Source organism: Callionymus lyra, chromosome 12, assembly GCF_982586985.1.
Source record: "Callionymus lyra chromosome 12, fCalLyr1.hap1.1, whole genome shotgun sequence".
NCBI classification, from domain to species: Eukaryota; Metazoa; Chordata; class Actinopteri; order Syngnathiformes; family Callionymidae; genus Callionymus; species Callionymus lyra.
Genome location: NC_141829.1, coordinates 14,372,191 through 14,386,509, shown reverse-complemented (window position 1 = coordinate 14,386,509; position 14,319 = coordinate 14,372,191). Strand labels below are relative to the sequence as shown.

The window sequence follows — 14,319 nt, the reverse complement described above, 5'->3', positions numbered from 1 at the left end:
ACACATTTCATTGACTCTCATACTGGTTTGAAATTATATTTTAAAAATACCTTGTTTGCTTCTCGTTCTGCTTCATACCAAGATAAATATTCATATTTATTATTTTTTCTTCTCTAATTAAGTCATTCCTTTGACATTTCTACTAATTGAAGATGTGACTAAATGTTGTATTTTGTATTACTTAGTGGTCACATATCAATCCCCAGTGACTTTTGAGTCATTGAATTTAACATTTTATTTTTTAAATATATTTTTTATATAATTTCTCTATTGAAAGGTTTCAATTGATGAAAGGCTTTATTGAATTAAATAATTCGAAAATTGAAAGTTTGAATTAGTTTTTAGTGAATGAAAATTAAATGAATGCATTTTTTTACATAGAGTTTAATATTCGTATTCCAATAATTCAATAATACATTTTTGAAATTCATTATTTTTTTTATTTATAACCTTTTCAATTCAATTTTTAATTCAATATAAAATGTTGGTATAATAGTACCACCGGACGATACCAATTGATTGAACTTTCAGCCAATCATGCGTCGCGCTGCGATCATGTGATTACAACTCTGAATTTGGTGACGTGGCCCAGAGGGTTGTTCAGGCGACCAATGACATTCATGGATGTAGTAAGTGAGGTCATATGACTAGAGAGGATGGTTGTGATAGGGTAAAGGAGGATGAGGCTGACCTGTTTGGCAACTCTTGATCTTGATGCTGTAATACTAACATTCTTTTTACTATTTCCTTTTATGTTTTTTTTGTATTTTTAAAGTTGTTCAAATAACTCATGACTCTCTCCCTACATTTATATACACACACAGTTTTTTTAATATATGAAAGTAGTTGTGAGGAAACTCTCTTCACCTTCACGTTAATCGATCAATAAATGTAAATTGGAAATATTAAATAATCAGTCTTGCGTCTGCCGTCACCCTCTAAACCCTACTATTGATTTTGTGGCTGCAAATCCCTTTTTATCTGGATAATGGGCTTTAGATCATCTGTGTATCCTAATATACGTCAATTAACTGTCTTAAGTAGCTGCTAAAGCACACCGACCAATGGATAATTAAAATAATACTACATGCAGTAAATCTGCCTCAGCCATTGGTGGGTTTTGGGGCGGGTTTGCACATCTAACATTGTGAGTGACTGGGGAAATAAGAAGGTACTTACATTAGTATTGACCTTGTTTCCAGTCTTGCAGATGTTTGCTCAGTGGTCACCCTCGCCGCAGATACACACATGAACACACACTTTTGATTTTGCATGCATGTCATGAGGAAATGAGTGTTTTAAAAAATGATTTATGACACGTCTCCTTCTCATTTTCTTAGTTGAAGAAATTAAATAATGCAATTATGATGGAAACTCCACTGATCTTTTATTGAAGACACTTTTTCTCATTGTTTTGTTTCTATGCTAATGGAAAATAAAGTCATAATTTGGATGTGTTCATTAGTATTGCTAATGTTGGCGCCACTCCGGTGTTGCTCAAGAATCCGTATCCGAAAAACAGTCCGAGAAGGTTTGAGACGGAACGCTGTGTAAACAACTCATTACTGCGACTCCGGCTGATTAACATACGATTGTAATTCATCATATCATTCGCAGCTGCTGACATCTCAGCGCCGCCTCCGTGTTGATACATGCCTTTTGTTCCTTTTTTGACAAGTCGAAAACAAACAGATCGCAAGCTGTCGCTACATTTGTTGCCGATAAATCCCGAAGTATGAATCAGGAAATCAGGTGTGTCAGGTGATTAGCACGGTGATGCCTGAGAGCTTTGTTCAATCACAATCCATGTTTAAAGCTAACGTTGCTAATACTTTGTCGATTAACATGGAAATTAGAAACTGTAGAGTTACACCACACTACAGTAAATACCTGTCAACTTTATTTCACAGATTATTCTTTGGGTTCCATGTCATTAAAACGATTCACTTTTTTTTTTTTTTTCAATCATAGCTGATAAGACGTTCCTAAAATGACTTGATGGATTCAATCTTTTGTCAGACCTAATTTGATCTTAGACCATCCTGAGGAAAAGTGTGGCCAAGTGGGTACATTTGGCCCTTTGCCTGTTATTACTTGAACCAGGTAAAAATTTGGATTTTATCTCATACTTCCTTTTTTAGATCTTCATTTTCAGTTCAAATAAAACTTTACCTTTTCTTCTTCTTAATTATTTTGTGTAAATTATTTATGTGCGTAATGTATCTGCCTCAAATTAAACAAAAGTAATGATAAATATATATATATGTCACAGTACAGATTGGAATCCAGTAGGATCTGGAATTCCATGATTCAGTCTATTTTCGAAAACATTTTGATGTAATCTGAATTTTTCCTATTAGAATTGGAGATTGTCCTGGTAGAATTCTCATTTGTCCTAGGACAGATTGGAATTCCAATATTCAGACCCCAATACAGTAGAAGGATTCCAATCTGTCCTAGTAGATATTGGAATTCACTAGTAGAATCTGGAATCCTACTAGGACAGATTGGAATTCCAATCTCTACTCAGATCTCAAATCCTGCTGGATTTCAATCTATACTCTGACATATGTCAAGTTGGGCTTATTAGAAAATACAAAAGTGGAAGAACATTGCAATATAATTTTTCCATGATACTGTACCAATATTCGACAGCACTGTATTGTTTTTTAGATCTAAACATTTTTTTTCATTTTTGTGTTACCATAGTTGTTTTATGGTTTGTAGTTCAATAAAGTGTGTCAAATAAAATAATTTCAATTTATTTTAATTACACTTGACATAAGCTGCTCAAAGATTTAAGAGTGTAAGGGAGCTTATGCTGTTGAAATATTTACAGCCCAAACTAAAAAAAGGTTGAAATTGTGCTTTAGATTGCAAAGAAAATGCTGAAAAAAATGAAAATGGAATAAATTAATTGTTAGTTCAAATAACTTTATTTAATCACTGTATCTTTTTGTCCAAATTTCTACAATTTTTTTAGGAATCACTTGAATAAAGCCCCTTGATGATTTCACAAACTTCTACCTACGTGAACAGAGTAACTTTAAATGCAGTGCCTAAGAGAAGGTGAGCTGTGAGTTTGCTCAAAGGCAGAAACTTAAAAAGGGGCTTTAGAATTAAATAAAGAAATTGGACCTACAGCAACTTTAAAGTTCTTTTGATGAATAGAATTGGTGTTAAAGAATTTACTGGCCTTTTTTTTCAGGCTGAAATTTTAACATCAACTTATTATTTTGAGGCAATATTTGAATCAAGAATAATTAAAGATGTCTCTTCTCCGAATGTCAGAGATTTGAAACGAATGCCACAGTCGTACCTGTGCGACTGAAGTGTCTGTCGACGCCGGCGTTCCATGCTCTGTTGTGCAGCCGTCTCCAGACGGCCATGTAACGCAGTCACCGGGGACCCCCGAGCATGTGTGCGCCGAGCCCCAAAGTGACAGCAGCAGAAGAGAGCGGCGAGAGAATCAAACGAGCGAGCAATAGTGAGGGGAAATGGAGGAGCGTTTATACGGTCCTCTCCGCCACTGAAGTTGTAAAGTGGAAACATATTTCTCCCCTGACAGCCCGAGTAGATCTAACACCCCTGAGCTCCACTGCTTATGATGTTGTGCAGCATTGAGGTGGACCACGGGGGTGTCCCTAAGGCTTGTTGTTTCTTGTCAGAGATTAGATTGAACCAAGCGGCTTCTGGTTCATACTCATGAAAGATGCCGGGACTCCCCGCCAACGATCGCAACCCTTGAGCTTTGCTCTGTAGCTCTGAATCCAGATGTATTTCTTTTGTGGAATAACACTCGCGTTATTTTCAAATAGGGTCGACCCTCTTTGGGGGATTGTGTGTTGAATATTTGTTAAGACTGGCTGCATGGCTCGCCTGAGGAATGATGAAACTATACAGTGTATATATATATATTTATATATATATATATATATATTTCATACATCGCTGAAGTGACAATATCTAGCTATCGTCAGTAGAGCTGTGTATTAGCAAGAATCTGGGGATATGATACGTATCACAAGCAACAATACGATATATTGTGATACTGTAGTAACAAGGATATATTTGTAGGATTGTCGAGTACTTGACTTGACTGGTGTTGCAGAATTTACAGACCACGTGACTCTTGACGAAGTCGTAACTGCTTTCATTTGTTTTGAAACTAAAATATGTCCAAGCATGAGCTTTAAAAGTTGCTGGAGTTAACGTTTGTATCCTCTCGTCCTCAGTCATTGCTGAGATCTCACTCGATTTCCTTGTTCCTTTAGCTGTGGAAGGTGTTAAAATTGATGCCATATAGTGGCCGGATTTTAAATAGTTACCAAAAATTGAGCAAATGAATTAATGAAATTAATCAATAAAGTTCTACCTAACTAAATGCTATAAAATAAACAATAAGTGAACGAAAAATAAAACACAATTTTAAAGCCATATTAAGGTGAATATAATATACTGTATGTATAATTTCTTACATATTCTTAGTCTTCTTACTAAATTATATATTTTTTGTCTTTCCGTCTCATTTTTGAACTAAATAAACACTTTTTCTTGCTCTATATTTTATTCTGCTTTCATTTGTTTTGCAACTAAAATATGTCCAAGCGTCCTCTAATTTTAATCCTTTAAAAGCTGGAGCCGATTGTATCCTCTCGTACACAGTAATCACCGGGATCTCTCACAGGATTTCATTTGTTCCTTTAGTGGAGGATATAATGACTTCTGCCATCTAGAGGCTGGAGGTTTAATTACAAGATAAAAGGGAACAAACGCTGTGAATATTTGCATGTCAATTGCAATAAAAGAAAATACATGTAACCGTGAATTAACAATTATAAAATAAAATATGATTTGAAAGCACAATTTGAAACTGATAAAAATCAATACATTGCTGTTGAATATTAAAAAAAACAACCTTTTCATTACAACATATTGATATTTTCTCACAGCCCTAATCGTAAGTGTCTTAAACAAACTACTTCATTTACTGTCTCTGCTGCTGTTTCCTTTCGTGCTAATAAACGACTCTCAACGAGACACGAAGGACAGACGCGTCAGTTGTTCGTCACGTCAAGGCAGCCACAACAATGTGACAGGAACGCTGTGATTTCACAACTATAATTGATTTTTTTTTTTTCCTTTTCATCAGCTTCAAGAGGCGTTTTAACAAGCATTAGGGGTGTTAGTAAACGGGGGGGATCGAGGGGGATGTCATGTCAGGGGAAAAAATGGACACTTAACTTTAACATTTGTGATGTTTTTTCAGGTTTATAACAATTACGGCTTTATCAAGACTCACCATCTGTTTATCCAGTAAAACCGATGAATCAACTTGACAGATATTGTCAACATTTAGTTGTTCCTGCAATTAGTTCAGTTTGTATTTTGTTTGTCGTCTTATACTTTTTGCTTTACCTTGATTTAACCTTGGCTAGCTTGAAGGATGTTTGTTGATGATCAATGTTGGTAATAATTGATGTTAATTCTTGTTCACTAATTATTTGAGAAAACTGACATCATGCCAATAAAACTCCTTTTTACAATTAATTGCATATTGTTCGAAAATCCATGTAACGAACATATTTTTAAACCTCCTTTGAAACGCAATAAATCATTAAGAACTTTGACGTTGCAAACCTTTGTCAAAGTGCTCAGTTCACTTTTCTTAATGAAATACACATCAAACATAAAATTGCATAATGTTTATTAATGGCAAGGGTTTTAATACTTATTTTAAAAACAGACAAGACTAGAAAAGCACTGAGATCATGCATACCGCTGCCAAAGGGCTCATTTCATATTTCTTTAAACATCAAATCGATAAAAACCATCATCGGAAAACTGTGTTGGCTTTACAAAAAGACTATGTACTTTCACTGCTAATCACAAAAGAAGAATTGTTAGTGCCAACACATTTTGTCATTATAATCACTTGAAAGTTTGTTTTTTTTTTTGTTTTTTTTTAGGAAACCTCTTTAACACTATGTGGATTTTCACTTTATATTTTTTCCATTTTATGATTGTAATATGTTAATATTTAACTTTCGCTCACTAATTAACACATAAAATCTTTTGTTTTCACTAATATTTTGACATGTTTTACAGTCATTTATTCTGTTTTTGTTTATTTTTCCTGTTGGAAACGGCAGCGGCCTATAAGCACATGTTAAACGCCATAAAAGTTAATAAGAAATCTTTCAAAATCCTTCCTTAATACTACTAGAACTGAATAAAAACAATAACAATTTAAATCATCTGTTCCTCCGCCATCAGTTCTTCATTAAAATTCCTTCAGAAAAGAGATTTTGCAAATAGACAGACAGGTAAAGGTGATAAATAAACACGTTTTGGTAGCCATTTTGAAACTATCATTCAACGTGAAATAAAATTATACACTGAAAACATAGTTTAATCTTGACACAATACAGTAATTCTCAGCTAATAACTGTTCAAAATACTTGACGTAAATGAAGTTTGGTGCATGACGAATGCTCAGAGGCTAGACGTCCTCTTTAGTTTCAGACAGAAGGAATAAAGAGTGATGCACTGAAAGCATCTGTCAGTGAGGTAAAGAGCACTGACAGCCATACGTCTTCTCCGCCCGGTGCAGACCCCTGTATTTAAAAGAGTATCGCAGTCAAAAGCCCATAAAAGTGAGTGACTCCTCAGGAGCATCTGCCACGGCGTGCGGGGAGGAGATTCAATGTGAAAAAGGGAAGATAATGTGCTCACTCACTAATGGGCACCCGACTAGACACAGGCTCATTTTTCACATCATGTCATCTGTAAGGTTTGAATAAAAGTAATGGCCACGACGAGCCCGGGATCTTCTCCCAGCCATTACGGCTTCCGCTTCCTCACTTTTTATTTGTGTTGACTCGTACAGTCGGAGGAGATGACAGTCTCCGGACCAGTCGGAGTGATGATCTGCACCGGGCTCCCCATCGCCGCTGACAGGTCCCTTCACTCCGGCAGACGCGTGAGGCCAGACCGTCGCTGCTGCGTCATATCAGATGCTGTAATCTGACAGAATGAAGGAATTTAGCGCAACTGGGGGGACATGGCAAACTCTGTCCGTTGTAATTCTCTGACAGAGACGGAAAGAGGGAATGAAGGGATTCCTTACAGTTCCGTGTAGTAAGAATTAGTGTCACTCCAAGTTAAGTGGCTATTTTAAGATAAATGGGAGAGGGGATTTTTTCCCGTGACATGTTTTGGGTGTTGCTAATGTGAGGAGATACTGATTGGTCATTGGATGTTTTCATTCCGTCAGCATCCAGAGTAGTAAGACACAGCACGTCTTGATATCCATTTTGAAAAGGTTAGGGTGTAATTAATGCTTAAATTCTCTGCCACTCTTGGACGTGTTAATTTCGGGAGAAACCATAAGAACTCAAGCCCCCTTTTTTATTTTTTTTCCGACCATGGAAAAATCCGTACAAGGGAAATGGCACATATAAATGGTAAGCATATACAGTGTCTTGGCCTTTTTTAAGTATATAGTTTTAACTGTGAATTGTTTTTGATTGTCAAAAACTCTGTGACCCTGGTCTAGAAAGGCGCCCTACAAATAACTATTACTTACTTACTTTATATAACAAAATAAATACATTTTAGAAAGATAATAATCGATTTCTAACTCTGTGTGTGATCCTTCTATGCCAGAAGCATCAAAAATAAGGCGGCTTGGGGGCCAAATCTGGCCAACCACGTCATTGGCCCCCGGATGGTTTGCTCATTTAAAAGTAGAATAATGTTCCTATTGATATTGTAATGTATAAACATTAATGTTTTAAATAAGATAACTAACTCAGATTATTGATGTCAACAATTATTTGATGACTTAAGAATAAGTCAAACTGATGTTGAAGAAATTTACTTTTAGGGGTGTTAGAAAATATAGATATGGCGTTTTTTTTAAATGTATTTATAATTGACATGCCAATATTCTTGCAGTTAATTGTTGTGTTGCAATTAAACCCCCTGCCGTTACATGGCAGCATTCATAACATCCTCTGCCGCTTAAGCAATAATAAACTTGAGATTCAAGTACTCGGCAATACTACAAATATATCCTTGTTTCTACAGTATATATTGTATTGTTGCCCCTGTATTCTGTATGAGGGATTCTTTCAAATACACACCCCAATTTACTTGGTGAGTATTTGATGAAGGAACACAAACACAAACAATTTAGTACTCAGACTTCTTGGTAAATATACATCTTGTTCAAACCTCAACAGGATTTTAGCCCCTTGTGACAACATGTTGTAAGTAAGTAAGTAAGTAAGTAATATTTATTTATATAGCACTTTTCGAGACCAGGGTCACAAAGCGCTTAGACAATCAAAACAATACTCAAAAAAGTACATACTTTAAAGATCAAGATAATACTGAGAACAACACAGGAGTTCGAGAAATTCAAGGAAAAGCCTGAACAAATAGAAACGTCTTAAGGTGTTTCTTAAAGGAGTCAGTAGATCCATCAAGCGCAAAGAGAGAGGAAGATCGTTCCAAAGCTTAGGAGCAACAGCCTGAAAAGATTTCTCTCCTCTGGTCCTGAGCCGTGTGCGTGGAACCATCAATAGATTCTGATCCACAGACCTCAGAGCCCGAGCTGGGGTGTAAGGCTGGATCAGATCAGTGATGTAAGGAGGAGCCTGACCATGAATAGCTCTGAAAGTAAGAACCAGAATTTTAAAGTTGATCCTGAAAGAAACTGGAAGCCAGTGAAGAGTTTTAAGGATCGGAGAAATGTGAGTTCTCCTACTTGAACGGGTCAGAATTCTCGCTGCAGAGTTCTGAATCAACTGCAGGCGAGACAGATCCTTCTTGTTAAGACATGAAAACAAACTGTTACAATAGTCCAGACGAGAAGAAACAAACGCATGGATTACAAGCTCCAGATCATGTTCCGACAACATTTTCCTAAGTTTAGAGATTTTTCTCAGTTGAAGGAAACAGTTTCTGGTCAGTTTTCTGCAGTGTCGAACAAGAGACATGTCTTTATCAAATACAAATACTACTAGTTGTCTACTAGAGAGATTTGCTTTTCAATCGCTCTGTGCAAAAGATTTAACCCTATACTTTTGTCTTTCTTTTCTTCAACTATACAGTGCAACATATAGTGTAATATATACATCTACTTAGTTTCTATCTCACTATTGACAAAACTCCCAACACAGCATTCACAAAAAGAATGCGAGCCAGCCAGGAGTCGAACCTAGAATCTTCTGATCCGTAGTCAGACGCGTTATCCATTGCGCCACTGGCCCGGTGGAAGGATTTGTGAGAGAAAAGAGGAAAATCCCAGCCAGTGACCTCTTGACCTTCAGTGGAATGCTCGCTGGAACAGACGAGCACTTTTTCTGGGAACAAAAACACCTTTTCAATTGAAGAAATGACACAATACAGTACCTATGAATTTATACTTCCACGAAATATAACTATAGTTTTTATTTACTAATAACCTTCCTTTAAAGAGGTTGTAGTATCTTTTTTTTTATTATTAGTTCATCTGTCTATTCCTAACATAATTTATAGTTACTAAAATTTGAAAATTTGAAGTTTCATCATTTACTTTATTGGCTTCTTACTGTAGCAGCTCATGACACTGCTGAAATTGGTACACAGTGGCCACTGGTGAAAAATATTCTAGCTTGGGCTCTTTTCCAGTACATTTCCCTGCCTATACCATTGAAAGAAGCAGTGGAAAAATAGTCTTATGTTAAACTTAAACTTAGACAATATTAATCACATGTAGAAGTCAACACTTTGACAGCTATTGATGAATTATCATGTTTATTATGCTGCTTTTAATTATACTGCGACATACATCATATAGAATAAACTAAATTATTTTTAAAGTAACCTGTTCTCTGCACCAGAACATCATAGACTCTTTCTACCCACTCATCACAAACCGACACAAAGACACTGCAAACCTTTGTGACCTATAAAGATTTCTTCGTAGGGATATTAGCAGGAATCTGGAAAAACAACACATACCACGATACAGGGGAAACGATATTATATACTATTGTGATAAAACCGCCATATTGTATTGTTGCATGTATTGTATTTCCAGATTCCTGCCAATATCCCTATTCGCTTGGTGGATGTTTGAGGTCATGACTGGGTCACAAAATAATGCGAGCCAGCCAGGAGTCGAACCTAGAATCTTCTGATCCGTAGTCAGACGCGTTATCCATTGCGCCACTGGCCCGGTGGAAGTTGTGAAGAAAAGAGGCAAATCCGAGCTGGAACCAGTGACCACTCCCTTCATTGGAATGTTCAACTGACGAGGGCTTTTTTTTGGGAACACAAACACATTTTCAGTTGAACAAATGACACAATACAGAACGTATTAGTTTATACTTCCTGGAAATACAACCTTGTTTTTCATGTACTTATTACCTCCTTGCAATAGGTTGTAGTATGTTTTTTAGTATTTCTAAGATAACTTAAAGTTACTTACATTTGAATGTGTTTTCCAGTTCCATCTGGAATTCTAAATGCTTTGAAGGATTCATCATTTACTTATTGGCTTCTTCCTACTGCAGCTCATGAGGCCTGAAAATGTACATTTTGCGATGATTTGGACGCAAGGATTTTGGCCCCTTGTGTCTTTAAGTTATACAACCCTGTCCTTTTTCAATTAACATGTTGTCTACTGAAGAGATTCACTTTTCAACTCTTCTTCAGCAAAAATAAATGTTACTCTGTAGTTGGATAAAAATGCGAGCCAGCCAGGAGTCGAATCTAGAATCTTCTGATCCGTAGTCAGACGCGTTATCCATTGCGCCACTGGCCCGGTGGATGGGATATAAGGGCAATGCCAGATCATACGAGTGACCTCTTGACCATTATCGGAACAGACAAGCACTTTTCTTATACAAATATTAGTTCATCTGTCTGTTCCTAACTTTACCTATAGTTACTAATATTTGAAGATGTGTGAAAGTTTCATCATTTACTTTATTGGCTTCTTACTGTAGCAGCTCATGACACTGCTGAAATTGGTGAAAAATATTCTAACTGGGGGTTTTTTCCAGTACATTTTCCTTACGTTATGGCGGTATATCACGATATATTTCAACACAATGTATCATATTGTTGCCCCTGTATTGTGGTATGTATTGAATCGCCAGATTCCTGCCAATATCCGGATCTATTTGCTTTGTTGGTGTTTGATACAACTCATGACTGGGCCACAAAATAACACGAGCCAGCCAGGAGTCGAACCTAGAATCTTCTGATCCGTAGTCAGACGCGTTATCCATTGCGCCACTGGCCCGGATGGAAGGGTTTGTGAGAGAAAAAGAGGAAAATCCCAGCTGGAACAAGTGACCACTCCCTTCATTGGAATGTTTAACTGACGAGTGCTTTTTTTTGGAAACACAGACACATTTTCAACTGAACAAATGACACAATACAGAACATGTTAGTTTATACTTCCTGGAAATACAACCTTGTTCTTTATGTACTTATTACCTCCTCCCAATAGATTGTAGTATTTTTTTTTAAATCTAAGTTCATCCGTCTATTCTTAAGATAACTTAAAGTTACTAACATTTGAAGATGTGTTTTCCAGTTCCATCTGGAATTCTCATTGTTTTGAAGGATTCATCATTTACTTATTGGCTTCTTCCTGTATTAGCTCATGAGCACTGGTTGTTCAATAGCAAAAATACAGCCTTATGTAAGAAACCAAATACATTTCAGGTAGATAACAATATATTCAAAGTAGGCCAAAGTAATCTTAAGTGGCCCACTGGATGGTTGACTCATATTAAAGTAGAATAATGTTCATGTTGATATTGTGACCTATAAAGGTGCTTATGTTTTTAGATAAAATTGTAACTCAGATTATTGATGTCAACAATTACAATAAGATTCAACTGATGTTGAAAGAAAGGACTGTTTGAAGAAGGAGGAAAAGCATGTATAATTAAGGTATATTAAACCTAAGGACTAAAGGATTTTGGCCCCTTGTGTCTTTAAGTTATACAACCCTGTCCTTTTTCAATTAACATGTTGTCTACAGAAAATATTTGCTTTTTAACTGTCCTTGGGCAAAAATAAATATAACTCTGTAGTTTGATAAAAATTCGAGCCAGCCAGGAGTCGAACCTAGAATCTTCTGATCCGTAGTCAGACGCGTTATCCATTGCGCCACTGGCCCGGTGGATGGGATGTGAGGGAAATCCCAGATGGAACCAGTGACCTCTTGACCTTCATTGGAACAGAAGTACTTTTCTTGGAAACAAAAACAAATTGTCTATTGACCAAATGACACAATACAGAACCTATGAATTTATACTTCTAAACTATAGTTTTTATTTACTAATTACCTTCCTTCAAAAAAGGTGGATCTTTTAAATATATATATATAAATTCATCTAGCTATTCCTAACTTAACTTATAGCTACAAACATTTGAAGATGTGTTTTCTCAATGTTTTGAAATATTCACAATATAAAGTATTGTTGCCGTTGTATTGTGGTATGTATTGTATCGCCAGATTCCTGCCAATATCCCTATTTGCTTGGTGGGTGTTTGAAGTCATGACTGGGTCACAAAATGACGCGAGCCAGCCAGGAGTCGAACCTAGAATCTTCTGATCCGTAGTCAGACGCGTTATCCATTGCGCCACTGGCCCGGACAGGAGTCTTGTGAGAGAAAAGGGGGATATCACAGCTGGAACTGGTGACCAGGTTGCAGTGTGTTTTTATCTTAGTTCATTTGTCCGATTGGAAAATAACTAAAAGTTACTTACATTTGAAGATGTGTTTTTCACTTCCATCTGGACTTCTCAATGTTTTGAAGGATTCTTCATTTACTTTTATGACTTCTTTCTGTCCCCATAGGACAAACACTGGCTACAATACTGGATTTAGAATCCAATATTTATAGCATAATATGGCAATAACACTTGTATTTACTCTTTAAAAAGTGCCAGGTACAGATGGTAAACATTGAAATTAGTTTTGCCACAACTTGGATTAATATTTTAGACCCTTGTTGCGGTTGCTCATAACCTAATGTTCTGATTCATTATTGTTTCTAAGCTTACGATTTTGTCATTTCACCCTTTAGACACCAGTTTAATTGACCTGAGCATCTTTCATTCATTGTTCAACAAAAGGTACTAGATTAGTGTTGGCTTTGGATGACAGTAATAACAGACGTACCATTTGTAATCTTCTCTGAAAGACAAACTCTCAGCCTTAAGTAGTTTAACGTCTCATCATCCTTCAAAATAAAACGAACGTTTGTCAACCACGGTACGACTGCGATGATGGAGGAGAAAACAAGGGATTCCCGCATTAAGTTGAAGAGTCAAAGGCCGTTTTTTTTGCGAGCCATGTGCTTCAAGAGCCTGGAAGATTAAGACATATATTGGATTCATGATAGGGGGCACAAAGTTCATTTATGGGGGGAAAAAAACAACAAGTGAGTATTATTCATTCTTTTTAAAATTCAGATTGCCCGCTGACCTGTGACTTTGGAGTAGTGTATTACATTTTCAATGAGCTGCCTCGAGACCGGGAGAAGGAAAAAAAAGATTTCTCCAGATTATTTGCAGGTGGAATTATGGGATTATACCTTTGTTTTTGACATTGTTTAAGGGAATATGAGATTTTCTTATAGTAAATTGTGAATAAAAGAAGACAAATAAATGCTTTTTTCTTTGTTTTCATATGACTTTTTCAGCACATTGAGGCTTCGTCGAAGCTCGAACTAAGACAGTTATCAGACCTGCCCTGTAAAGGAGTAAAAATCTCCCAGCTGTGATATTACAAGAGACACATGCACACAGCTCCGGCTGATTTTCATATATATTAAAATCACAACCCAGTGTGGCATATGAAATTGTGCAAAGCACTAAGGCCTGTGCTTACCGTTGTAACTTGTCTTCCATGCAGAACGCTTTCCCTGACCCTCAATAAGGTGTCCAATATCATCACTCCACACTCCAGTTTTGATCGCATAAACTACATAAGACCCAAATACGTAATGTTTGTTGAGATGCATGAAATGCTCTTGTTTTACAGAAATATGATGATGAAGAGGTATCGCTTTCCCCCACCGGAACAACGCGGCTCCCGTCGCCCGAGACATTTCCATCTAAACCCCTTTTGAAATTGGAAATATGCTATAGGGAGTGTTTGCTCTGAATTAATAAGATAATATTAACTTTTTGAAATCTAATTTTATTTGCCGAGGATGTCTGAAAATCTTGAGGATGCACACTGACAATAATCAGACTTGGTGGAGGGGACACCAGACATGCTAATAAAGCCACAACTTCAG

At 36.5% G+C, this 14,319-nt stretch overlaps 6 non-coding genes across 6 annotated transcripts; all 6 read right to left on the bottom strand.

Annotated features, from left to right (window-relative positions):
• Positions 1–9,205: 9,205 nt before the first annotated feature.
• trnar-acg (transfer RNA arginine (anticodon ACG)) lies at positions 9,206–9,278 on the bottom strand. The gene has a single exon. It is a non-coding gene; the product is annotated as a tRNA-Arg (tRNA).
• Positions 9,279–10,155: 877 nt separating this feature from the next.
• trnar-acg (transfer RNA arginine (anticodon ACG)) lies at positions 10,156–10,228 on the bottom strand. Its single transcript has one exon. It is a non-coding gene; the product is annotated as a tRNA-Arg (tRNA).
• A 515-nt stretch (positions 10,229–10,743) lies between these two features.
• Positions 10,744–10,816, bottom strand: trnar-acg (transfer RNA arginine (anticodon ACG)). The gene has a single exon. It is a non-coding gene; the product is annotated as a tRNA-Arg (tRNA).
• Positions 10,817–11,226: 410 nt separating this feature from the next.
• trnar-acg (transfer RNA arginine (anticodon ACG)) lies at positions 11,227–11,299 on the bottom strand. The gene has a single exon. It is a non-coding gene; the product is annotated as a tRNA-Arg (tRNA).
• Positions 11,300–12,114: 815 nt separating this feature from the next.
• On the bottom strand, positions 12,115–12,187 carry trnar-acg (transfer RNA arginine (anticodon ACG)). The gene has a single exon. It is a non-coding gene; the product is annotated as a tRNA-Arg (tRNA).
• Positions 12,188–12,591: 404 nt separating this feature from the next.
• trnar-acg (transfer RNA arginine (anticodon ACG)) lies at positions 12,592–12,664 on the bottom strand. The gene has a single exon. It is a non-coding gene; the product is annotated as a tRNA-Arg (tRNA).
• Positions 12,665–14,319: the final 1,655 nt, after the last annotated feature.